General features: G+C 33.3%; 1 pseudogene; it reads left to right on the top strand.

Annotated features, from left to right (window-relative positions):
• The first annotated feature begins 4,134 nt into the window (after positions 1-4,134).
• On the top strand, positions 4,135-8,200 carry LOC120219025 (annotated as a pseudogene).
• The last annotated feature ends 877 nt before the right edge of the window (positions 8,201-9,077 follow it).

Here is a 9,077-nt window from a genome sequence, read left to right as displayed (position 1 = left end):
GAAATGATTTCCTTCTCATGTTCCATTGATAGCTAGTTTTTAGAAAACTTCTCTTTCATTTATGTTGTTTTTGTCGTCCTCGAATTTTCTTTTTCTGTTTCTCTTATATGACAGTCATGGAAATTAAAAATTGAATATTAAAATATAACATTATTATAAAAATATTTAATATCTGTTTGATTAGAGTAGTATAATATTATTTAAATGTATATTTTATCAAATTATTTTAGTGATATATATTATTTATAACTACTTCAATTTTAATATCAAATTATAAATATTTGAATGAAAATTTATTAAAATATTTTAATTATACCTAACTTTTAATAAAAACACATTTAACATATAATTAATAAATTAGTATATCAAACTTATTTTTTAAATAGTCGTCATAAGTATCATATTTATTTATATAAAATAATATAATATGAAAAATAATGTTGTAATTATTCAGTAAGTTAAACACCCTTTAAAATAAAGGTAAGTATATCATAGAGCTATTTAGAATAAAGTTGAGCTTAAATGGAGTATTCTAATAAGGCGTGTATCTTCTAAATTTTAACGAACGAATTGAAGTATAAAATTTAATAATGAAAAGCATATAAATTGGCCACATCTTCTAAATTGATATTGTTTAATAATGAAAAGCATATAAATGAAATTTAAATCATTGATTTCACATAACGAGTAATAGTTATACCAATCCCTATTATTGAATTGTAGAAGTTGTAATTCAAATTAACATAATCTCCAACTTTTAAGAATGTTGAAGTACATCTTTATAATATTGATGTTGTCCAATTGATTATAAATAACTCAACTAATTCGAGCCATATCATTGACTCTTTCGATTAGAAGAGTCGATTGGTAGATTTTAAACTAAAAAAATACGACAGAAATATAATTATAATAGATTGATAAAATTAGACTGATATTTATATAAATAATTCATGAAAAAATGGTTATATGTGTTCAAAGTTTCACCTATTATTCTCATATTTCAATAGACTTTTTATAATCCTGTATGCTCCCTTCTGAATTAAAATAAAAAGCAAGGTCGAGGAACGCGTAAAAGGGAAGGGAGAGAGAGCAGAGCGTGCGTTAGAAAAAGTCGAGTGATGATGAAATCTGTTCCTTTAAGACTCTCTCATAAAGTAGTTGTTGGCATTAGAAGTATCAAATCGCTTTTTGTAAAGTCAGGAATCCCAAAAAGTTATTTATTTTTTCCACTCCCCTTTTAAATAAACATTGCTTCTATCATTAAAGTGGGACTAATTCTTCTGTCCCTTTTTGGAACTGCATCCTATTTTCAACTTTTAACTGTAGCATTACACTTCCATTAATTAATTTCTTCACGATTTGAAGGGCATATAATTATTTTGGAACTAAAAATATACAAATTTCAATTCAATTGAACTTTGAGGATTATTTTAATGTATGACTGTTCTTGTTCAACAAATAATGTGTGATTATTGTTAAAGAATTGGCATGCATCAGGGCGCCCAAATTTTAACTAATAACACTTCAAATCTATTTTTTTAAAATAGTTTCTTTTATAGAGGTGGTTACTTTTTTTTTTAAATATTGAAAATTAAAATTAAAATTTATGATTGTAATCGTAAATTAAAAACATAATTAAAACATTCTTTAATAATTATTGACACAAAATTAATCATTTTAAGATAATACAAAATTAATTAAGAAATATACAAAAATTATATTAAAAAAATAAAAAATATAATATAAAGAAATAGACAAAAGATACTTGCTTTTGCTGACAAATGACAACCACAAAAAATATCTTGATCAGTTGTGTTGATGTACAATCCAACACTTAGAGAAAAAGATAAACGAATATAATAGTCAAATGACTAGAAATGTACCAAAGACAAAAGAATATGTGTTATAAAGTAGAAGAAAATGTGATATAAATGCATGGTTATTAAGAACTAAAAAATTAAAATACAATATTAAAAAAAATATTGATGACGTTGACTAACATTAAAATTGATATCACTATCTATTAATAAAAAAATAAAAAAAATAAGCAGCATTTAGACATTTAAAAAACCTTGACAAAATAGAATAACTTGTCCATACAATTCATTCGACCGCATTTTATTCTTCAAGATGCTCTTTAATTTATCATATCAATGACGTTATTGTTTTTAATACATTGGAATAAATTATTTAAATATATCTTCTTTAAGAAAATAGGTGAAGTCGTCGGGATCTTAAAACATGTTTAAAAAGCACTCGGTAACAAATTAGAGACATCATGATACATTTGTATCATTTGTTAATTAGTCAATTCCTTATCATTTTACGTTATACATAATTATTGCTCTATGTATAAGATGTAATCATCATTTAAAAAAACAAATACAATAAATACAATATGATTATTGTTTTATTTGAGGCATATTATTATTTTTTTTGAATTAAAATTATGATTTAAAATTCGATTTAATTTACATGATTGGAAAGAAGTTAAATGCCATTTCTTCCGATTACTTCTCGGTAAAAGTTCATTTATTTTAAATTTAAAAAAATGCACGATTGAGAGTATAATTGAGAAAATAAGTCAAATTTAAAAAAAATTATATATATCAACCCAAATTCAAGCTTGAAAAAACTTTGAAACATTATAAATTAACATGATAAAAATATTTGATTGATTTAAAATTTTATTTTCATGGAAAGTACAATTAATAAATTAAAAATTACATTGTTAGAATATTAATTCGTGTGATGCCATTGCAGTGTGAAAAGCACAAAGTTTGTTGAAAATACACATGAATTACTGTGTTTTTTTTAAACTTCAGTTTATTTTCAAACTCCTCGCCGTCTCTTATCATTCATCGTAATTATTTTCAACACTAACTAGACGACACTTATTCCGTTTTTAAGATGTAACAAAGTAATCAATTACCAGTTGAGTTAATAATATAATATTACATCAACAATCAATTAATTTAGTGGGACTAAGATACTAGGTTTTTTAAATAAAAACTAGATGTTTGAATTCTGATATTTACGAATGAAACAAGCTGAGTTGGAAATGTAGTATCCATATTAAACCTTTACAAAATTTGATATGAATTAGTTGATTATTTGATTGGATAACAATGATTAATTTTAAAATATAAGATAAACTTATTTTTATATAATATTTGAAATTCTACTATAAATAAAATAAAATTTTTTCCTTATGATGAATATTTATAATTTTGAAATTAAATGATTAATAATTATAGTAAAAATAAATATAAAATATCATAGTAAGAAAAAATCGCATTATTAAAGAAAAAACTATGATTTAAAATATAAATATATCGATCCACCTATCCTATGTTCATGAAAGTGAAAAATGTAAAAAAAAAAAATTAATGTAATGATGATAAATGAACGAAATGTAAAAGTATGAAAGAAAATAAAATAATTTAATACTTTTCTGTAAAACAAAAAGGTGTTTGTCTCACTTTATTATATCTAATGTATTGATGTACAGAGAGACAAGAGACAGTAAGTTTTAAGTTTATTATTGAACTAATACTATATATTAAAGAAACGAAGGGAAAGGGAATGTGGGATGACCAAAAAGGAGAGCAGATGAGATTTCGCACTGCCCGGAAAGCATTTTTCAGAATTCCTTGCATACTGCTTCCAATTTTTTTTTTTAATAATTTCATTTCTTTTTCGAATACATACAAAACATTTTTTCATGCCCTCCCTAATCGAATTTTACTTTTCCCTTCATCTTCTTTCTATCTCTCGCTTTTTTTCTCCAAGTTTTACTTTTTACCCAATGTATGGCGGCCAGGTAGAGTCTTAAATTTGCTGGATATTTTTGGCCATTGATGAATCAAATAGAAAGAGATAGCAAAAGAAAACAGAAAGAGAAAAGAAGTGAGTTTCTTGTGAAAGAGGGGATCTGATGTTTCCTTTTCGCGTTGATTTTTCTTTCTAATACCCACCTTTTTGTTTTTCTGAAGAAAATTGTGAAAAAGAGAGGAAAAACCCAAGTTTAGATAAAAGATCACATAATCACTCAAACTGTAAGCTTCTCTATCTATGGTTTCTTAGTTTTTTTCTGTAAAAAGCTTTCTTTTGGTGGTTCATTTCACTCTGTCCATTCCTACAATCTTTTCTTAATTTCTTTCTTTTTTTTAGATAATAGAAAATTTAAACAATTTGGGAATATAGATACCCAAAAAGGAGGAGTATAAGGAAGAAAGGAGAAAAAAAATGAGAGCTGGATTAAGCACGATCCAACAGACCCTCACGCCGGAGGCTGCCAGCGTGTTGATCATTCGATAGCCGAAGCAAGCCGTCGGAATCACGGCCAAACGACGCTCTCCATGTGGCGGAGACGCTCCTTGCGTCTCCCTCCGGATTCCTTCGCCAAGCATGTATCAAATCCCACCCCAATTCTTTCATCCTTTGCAGTGTCGAGCTTTGGAGCTTTGCTTCAGTGTCGCGTTGGAGCGTCTCCCCGCTGCTCAAAGCTCCAATAGCGGTGGCAGCCCGGGGCTCGATCCACCAATTTCCAATGCCTTGATGGCTGCCCTTAAACGTGCTCAAGCCCATCAGCGCCGTGGATGTCCTGAGCAACAACAGCAACGCTTTTGGCTGTTAAGGTGGAATTGGAACAATTAATAATCTCGATTCTTGATGATCCAAGTGTAGTAGAGTCATGCGCGAGGCCAGTTTTTCGAGCCCTGTTAAAGCAACCATTGAACAATTATTAAGCTCCACGACTTCAAACTCAGCCAACACTGCCGGTCCAATCGGATTAGGATTCAGACCAGTCGTAGCTCCTGTTCCGCCGTTGCCGCGCCTCCCCTCAATCGAAACTTGTATTCTGGTCGGTGATTCGGAACCGGAAGCGATTGTTAAGGAGATTTTGAGGAAGATTGAGAGTAAGGAAATGGATGGGGTTTTGAGAAACGTTGAGGTGGTTCGTTTGGAGAAAGATTTCACATTGGATAAAACCAAATGGTTGCAAAAATCAAGGAGTTGGGCACTAAAGTTGGAGCAATGATTGGAAACTTGGATTGCGGAGGGGTGATCCAAATGGTTGCAAAAATCAAGGAGTTGGGCACTAAAGTTTGGAGCAATGATTGGAAACTTGGATTGCGGAGGGTGATTCTTGATTTGGGTGACTTGAAGTGGTTAGTGGAGAACAATCAGGCAGTGGGTCTTGCCGATGGGGTTCAACAGCAGCAGCAGGCGGTATCGGTAGCCGGGCGCGCCGCAGTGGTTGAGATGGGGAAGCTGTTGGGGAGATTTAAAGAAGGGAGTGCAAGAGTTTGGTTGATTGGAACTGCTACTTGTGAAACCTATTTGAGATGTCAAGTTTATCACCTTCAATGGAATGACTGGGATCTGCAGGCTGTTCCTATCGCTGCCAAAGCTCCTCATCAGGAATGCTTTCCAGGTATTTATTTTAACAAAGCTTACTTATGTTTCTTTATTTTTAGCTTGGGTTTTGAATTCGCTCAGATGATGCGTGGAAAAGTAAAGGTTCAAATTTTGGAATTCATTTGAACTTGAATATTGAATATTAGTGGGTATCAGGAAATTTCTGTTTCTAGAATCCACGGCTACTGTGGGACTAATGGATTTTATTCTGGGAAAAGGGTTGATTCTGCTCTATTTTTTTAATTCCCTCTCAGCTTAAGGCAAAAGGGTTCGTTTAAGTCGATAAGAGGTTTTTACATTCTGTTTCTGTTTGACTTTGTGTTACTTGCTCTATTTGGTTCCTATGTAAATTTTGCACTTAGATGCTGCAATTTGGACTGTTGGTTTGGGACTCTTTTTCTGGTTTCAATCAATTTTGTAGCCGGTGGGTATTATTGATTAGCTTGTAATAATATGCTTCTCATCTTCCAGGCTTGGGAGCAATGGGCTACTTGGCCGCTCTGTTGAGTCCCTTTCCCCATTGAGGGGTTTGCAAACTACAACTGCAAAACTAGGCAACCCTCTGAGAAATTCGACCCTGCTCAGAAACCTGGCTGCTGCCCACAATGCATGCAGGATTATAAACAAGATCTTTCAAAACTTTTAGCAGCCAAGGAGTTTGAGCAACGGTCCTCTGATACTAGGTCAAACTCAAATTGCCCAGCATTGCCGCAGTGGTTACAGAATGCCAAGGCCCATGATAGTGATGCCAAAACAGTAGATCAGACGCAGGTAACAAGTTCAAGCCAATTAGAAACCAAGTCTTATTAGATTACCTTTTGTATGTTCTGTGTTGAATATTTGCACAGGCAATTCTTTTTCCCCTTCCATCTAGCTTTATTGACACGGTGGGATGTTATATACAGACTAAGGATCAAGAGGTGATCTGGACGCAGAAGACTCAAGAATTGCAAAAGAATGGAATGATACATGCTTGCATCTCCATCCAAATTTTCATCAGCCCAGTAGGCTCTGAGATTTGCTCCTGCTGCTCTCTCAATGACGACATTGTACAATTCAAGTCTGCTAGGACCGCCAACCTTTCCAACCCAAATTGCCATTGAGCAAAAACATTGGGGAGACACTGCAACTAAACCCACATCTAGTAGCTAGCCAACCATGGAGCGGACAAGTAGCCCACCTGGAAGCCCTGTAAAGACAGACCTTGTTCTTGGGCGACCAAAGATCCTTGAGACCACACCTGAAAGAACCAATAAAGAGTGTCTACGGGACTTTTTGGGCTGTATACCTTCTGAACCACAGAATAAGTTGCAAGATTTGCAAAGCAACAAATTGTTGAACACGTTAGATGTTGAGTCCTTCAAGAAACTCCTTAAGGGTTTAATAGAGAAGGTGTGGTGGCAGCGGGATGCAGCATCTGCGGTGGCCACAACAGTGACGCAGTGTAAATTAGGCAATGGAAAACAGAGGGTACCGGTTCAAAGGGAGACATTTGGCTATTGTTTCTGGCCCTGACAGGGTTGGCAAGAAGAAGATGGCATTGGCCCTCTCAGATCAAGTATGTGGGGCTCATCCATTGTGGTATGTCTTGGTTCTAGACGTGATGATGGGGAATCCAATGCGAGTTTCCGTGGTAAAACTGTGGTGGATAAAATAGCGGAGGCAGTTAGGAGAAACCCTTTCTCTGTAGTAATGCTTGAAGATTTTGAAGAAGCGGATATGCTAGTTAGAGGCAGCATAAAACGAGCCATGGAGAGAGGTCGACTTACTGATTCTCATGGTCGTGAGATCAGTCTAGGAAATGTTATATTTATCCTCGCTGCTAATTGGATGCCAGGACCAGGTAATCTAATTCACATCTAATGGATTTCCCTGGATGAAAAGAAACTTGCTTGTTTAGCAAGCGGAGGTTGGCAATTAAGGTTATCCCCTAGTGAGAAAACTGCAAAGCGCCGAGCCAGTTGGCTCCATGAGGAGGACAGAGCAACTAAGCCAAGGAAGGAATATTGTTCTCTATTGTTTGATCTTAATGAGGCTGCTGATGCGGAGGATGATAAAGCAGCGGATGGATCACACAATTCCAGTGATCTCAACAGTTGATCATGATGAAGAACTAGGCCTGACAAATAGGCTGTTATCCAACTCAACATCATCATCAGTATCCCATGAGCTGCTAAATTTTGTCGATGAGGCCATTATCTTTAAACCTGTTGATTTTGGTCCCATCAGACGCAATATATCCAGCTTGATAACGAAAAAGTTTTGCAGCATCATTGGCAACAGGGTGACGATTGAGATTGTAGATGAAGCTCTGAACAAGATTACAAGTGGGGTATGGATAGGCCGAATTGGATTAGAAGAATGGACAGAGAAAGCATTGGTTCCGAGTTTACGACAACTGAAAACACGATTGCCCACATCAGAGGAGTCTCTAGTTGTTCGACTGGAACTGATTCCGAATCCTGTAATAGAAGCAATGGAGATTGGCTTCCCAGTAGTGTGAAGGTAGTTGATGATGGATTCTGATAGGGGAATACGATATAAATAAAATATATTTATTTAGAGTGGGAAAAAATATTGAGCGAAGGTAATGAAAACTGAAAAGAAAAGAAAAGAAGGGGATAGAGTTGGTATTTTGGGGATTGAGTTGGATAGAGATGTAAATACGGTCAACTGTTTTGAGGGGTAAAGAGTTGATTAGGAGAGGGAGAGGGAGATGTTGAGAGATTAAGGGTACCCTTTATTTAAGTAATCACACAATGTCTTTATTATATTATTGTTTCATTTCATTTCCTTAATTTAATTCTCCATTATAGCCAAATAAATATGTTGAAATATCATATGAGCCATTGATGCACGTGACGTGTCTCTTTATTACTGAAACTAAATTTCACTCAACTACGCCGCATGCATTGGAAATGGATTTCCAAAGACTGATCCTCAAACCACACATTTTTCTTTTCTTTGGTAAATATAAAAAAACCATTCCTTTTTAATAATTTAAACAATCCATAGCCTATTTACTGATTAACGAATTGTATTTATTAATATAATTATAAATAATATTTACTTGTTTTCTTCTCCAACTTATATACATGCCTTTACGCTTTCTATGTCGGTCTTTTTAGCAATGAAAAAAAGAAAGAAATCCAACTACTCCACGTCCGTCTTCTTAACTTACAAATTCAGTCCAAAGCTTATTTTATCTAATAATTAGATAAGACTAACGAAAGCTTTAGATGCTAATCATCTTTAATTATTTAATTATATGCTTTCTAGTAATACTTTGTCTTAAAAGCTAATAAAACAAACCATGCATCGCATGTGGTCCATGGAATGATAATCACACATGCCAGCTCATTTGATTTCCCATCTTCTTCACTTATATATGTTCCTAACATTGAAGGGAGAGATGATAATATCTCAATCATATTTTGTACATCAAATCCCGTAAAAAAAATTAGATGTACATAACAAAGCAGCCATTTTCAACACGTTTTTTTTATTTTTTTTTATATTTCAAATGGCCAACGACATGACTCATATTTCTTATAGTTTCATAATTTTATGTAAAGAAAATCCTATAATTACATCTTATATTTGTATGCTATAATTTCTAAATAAAAAATTATCATGTATTTAAGTATACTTAA

This window comes from Hibiscus syriacus, unplaced genomic scaffold (assembly GCF_006381635.1).
Source record: "Hibiscus syriacus cultivar Baekdansim isolate YM2019G1 unplaced genomic scaffold, ASM638163v2 tig00110202_pilon, whole genome shotgun sequence".
NCBI lineage: Eukaryota > Viridiplantae > Streptophyta > Magnoliopsida > Malvales > Malvaceae > Hibiscus > Hibiscus syriacus.
The sequence above is the reverse complement of the archived record's forward strand: the minus strand, read 5'-3'. Positions and strand labels throughout refer to the sequence as shown.